Raw genomic sequence first — 4,214 nt, 5'->3', positions numbered from 1 at the left:
GCCAACATCAACCTTGGAGTGTGGCTCAGCACTCGCACTAAGCTCTTTTCTCATGTTGCTAGGGAACTCAAATGACTGAGAGACGGAAAAAAGAATGATCTGGAAAATTCCATCCCTTGCCACTATATTGTTGCAAGGACCTACAAAGAATGAATACCTCATAATGTTTATTACCAACACACAGACACACACACACACACACACACATACACACACACACACACACACACACACACACACACACACACACACACACACACATACCTTTTCAGAGTTTCAGATCATTCGATCATCATTTTGGACTACATTAGTCACTGTTGGTATTAGGGCTGTCATTTTTGTGAAAAAATCCTGTTAGATTATTGAGACTTAAGTGTTCATTGAATCGATTGTTAAATCGATTTTTCATGTCTAAAGACGTTTCCATTTTCAAGCCATATATAGGCCAATCCACAAACAACTAACAGGCATTAGGACGAACATAAAGAGGGCGCTTGTAGATGCAAGCCAGCAATATTTCTGATGATTTATTGGCGTGAAGTTTCGTGCACAATGACAAACAGGAGTGCAACATTCTCGAAAAACAATGAGTCGAGTGCCATTACATCAGTGACAAACATTACTGCAGGCTTCAACGTAGCTGTGTCTGTGTTTACGATTAGAAATGTCAAACAAATTTTGCCTACGTAGAACTCGATTGCACAGTTTGCATAGCCTACCGCTTTGTTCTTCTCCATAGTTTGATATACCAAAAATTCGAAGTGCTTCCACATCGAACTCCTCAAGTTATTAGGGCCTATCACTGGTCTCTCTCATGTCGCACAGATTGATCGCGTTGTCCTCTGCCTTTGCCATTTTTTGGCAAAACACGAGCAGCACAGCAGCTGATTGAAACAGCTGTTTCCGGTGCGTAAAATTGGTGGGAATTTTCTTTTTATGCTTAACGCTTACTGCACTTCGGAATTCTTTTATATTCTTATATTCTATATATATATATACATCTATCCTTTTTATTTGTTTAATTCGTTTAAAATTAGTAGTGTACATATTTGGTTAAAATCGATTCCCTATTTTAGTTTTCGAAACTTGTGTTGTTTGGTCCAATCGATTGTGCAATCGATTTTCGAACGTAAAGTGACGTAAAGTTGGTATTGAAGTATGACAATCAAAAAATCCAGTGGAAACTAGATGGCAGAAGTGTGTATGCCAATTGGCCCACCATTTTTTTCTACTTCACCACCTACAGATGTTTGACAGGTAAGATATTTCGAAACGCCATGTTATTTCCCATAGACATTCGACGCCCGGAAGTTGGGTGGATCCGGATGTTTCGGAGGCGGGACTGATTCCGGAGAGGTCTTTTGAGCAAGTGAGAGCCTTGTGACTAACCATATTGGTCTGTAACCATGGTCTGTTACACTTATTTAACAACTGTTTCATCACAGGAATCAATTTAGGATAAGTATAAATAAATAGCTGAAAGACTTCTTTGTGGCGGCTGTTCATGGAACTCAATACCAGTTTCCTGGAATACTCCTTCAGGGCAAAACACACTAAGCAAGAGATGACTTGCGAATCTAATTGATTTACACCAATTCTTGGATTCTCATTCAGTCGAGTTTACTCTGCGTTAAAGATGCAGTCGGCAATTGCACAGGAAGTCACATTTGTTTATGTTTATATTTAAAATTATCATGCATTCTGACAATAAACCTAATAGCTGAGTGATCTCCAACCCTCCTGCATTGGCAGTGAATAGATCATATATGCAGCACACGTGGCTAGCAGGAGCATAGTGACATGATGATAACTATGAGCGGGTTAAATCTATAAGTCCACATTTGTAAAATATTGTAAATAGTTTCCTATGACCAACCGTTGTTATATTTGGCCTTTCAGAGTGCCATGGAAAAAAAAAGTACAACAGAAATATTTAATATTGAGCCCTTGTGTCTTATTTATTGTTGTAGATTATGGGATAATATCTGTTTGATCAAAGGCTAAAGGCTACAGCTTGCAATGCTGAGGTTAGCCACGCTAATGCTCCAGTTTAACAACTTCAGGCCACTGATCTGCCTTCTTCTTCTTCACCTGCCTATGAGCTGCATGTTCAGGTGAAGGCATAGGTACAGTAGGAAACTCCAGTCTACCTAGGGTCTATTTTTAGATGAAAATTAGTGGAATTTGTTTTGGGTACCAATGCAAGGAATCCCAATCATGAGTCACCAAACTATTCACTTTGTGAATGAGTTTGGATTTTTCCAGGCTAATACAGCATAGCCTCTGGGGATAAATCACTCTTTTAAGCCATTCACTAGGCTCACAAAATTATTACATGTCTATGCTACTATAGAGAGTGTCTCTGCAGACAAACTGAAGTATCTTTACCTTTGTACTAAAGACAGGGTATTTAAAAAGACTTTGTGCAGTCAGTACATTACTTTCCTCTTCTTTGGGTTGCCGCCATCTTGTGAGGAGAAAATCACACCTACAAAAGTCAACATTTAGTAAGGTATTCCTTACTACTTAATGACATTTTAAGAGAACGATTTCGAAGTCCAGGTCTTCAACATGAAATATATGCAAACTGACTGTGTTCAGTGATTGAAATAAATCTTGTGGCTCTTTGATAACTCTTCACACAATTCGACATTAGCTTAGTCAGGGAGCTTCTGAGGAAACCCTAACCACAGGCACATGAGAACTCTGAGCAAGTGACCTCAGACTGGATCAACTGAGGTGGTTCCTGGTAGACGTGCCAGGTGAGATGTTCTCTCAACACAATCTCCTCTCCCCGTTTCCTGATCCTAGGGGAAGCATCGAGACACTCTGTCCCCTGTCCGCACACACAAGGGTTGAAACAGATATATCAAAAAGCGCACCCCGCCGAGATGCCTCTCTCAGGCTTCAATGGCTCCTAATCTGAAGGGTCTCACCCCTCTCTGTGAGGGTGCAAAGATGTTGTCTTCAGTTCAGAAAGAGAGGCAAAGAGTAAACAAAGAGGCTATTTTTCTCACCTCACATGCTCTGCTATGCTCTATTTTTGATAAATGATTTCCTGGAAAAGGGGAGACTGCACAGAGCTTACATCATGGCTCACTGGATGGTGCCTCAAGGCTGGGTAGTTGTCCTTTTCATTCAGCCTTGTACAGCTGTACACTCAGGCCTCCTTCATAATGATGATTAATACACCCAAAGGCTCATGAGTCGCACTAGTCATTCAGTCTGGTGACAATATCATCAATATCATTCTAGGTGGCAGGAAACCACCGCGCTAACTTTTATTTATCAAATTACACCTAATCAAATGTTCTTTGTGTTGAATACGCTCACAGCAAATTAGGTAAGCCTGTCCTTTTCCCCTTTGAGTAACAAAATACTATCCGACAGTAGAAACCATTGGTGTCACTGACCCACCGATACCACAGGGTGTTGTATTATTTTCTTTAATTTGCCTATCCATGAATCCCATTATTTTATGTTTAATCATTACCGACCCACCCATTACTTTCATAGTCACTGCACACGGTGTATAACCTATCCATATGTGAAATAAACCACCACTGATTTTTCTGAAGCACAGGCTGTGTATGGAAAACAACATAGAGCCGGTAACCTGGGACAAACAAACATAAAAACAACCAAGTTTTAAAAGTCGATATTTTGTAGAGCATCATGCTAAAGCATTTCAAAGTATCTCTGTTAGTTAGTAAACCCTCTAGAAACAGATTGAAAGTTCCCTAAGAATGTTGAGCCACCTATGCTATGATGTTGATGGAAAACGTATCACTATTCTGGCCTGCTTAATTCTAGGCATCTCAGAAAGTAAATACAACACTACTGTTCCTCATTACTATATTTGGACCATTGAGCGTGTCACCACTCTACCATTGTTTACATTGTACACCAATGACTGTTGAGCCTGCATACTAAACCAGTTTAATCCTAACTATAGATCCCTAACTGTTGTCTAGGGTTGTAATGATGACATACTACATTTACACCTTAGCTTTCCATGCAGACTATCACATAGCAAATTAGGCTACTTCAGTGGTTGTAGCTATGGTCAGATCAAAATGCTAAATCTTTATAGAAGTTTAGAACTTTTTTGATTGCTCTTTTCACCCAATTCAGGTTAATATAGTGAGAGCATGATAGTATGTGTAAGTGGCTTTTCTGACCATTATCTTTTCCAGCTCAGCTGCCTGGAACTG

Source organism: Alosa pseudoharengus, unplaced genomic scaffold (genome assembly GCF_046254945.1).
Source record: "Alosa pseudoharengus isolate Yale_2024_CS ecotype anadromous, Long Island Sound unplaced genomic scaffold, YU_APseudo_1.1 YU_APseudo_1.1_scf_11, whole genome shotgun sequence".
In the NCBI taxonomy this organism is placed as follows: Eukaryota; Metazoa; Chordata; class Actinopteri; order Clupeiformes; family Clupeidae; genus Alosa; species Alosa pseudoharengus.
Note: the sequence above shows the minus strand (reverse complement) of the source record.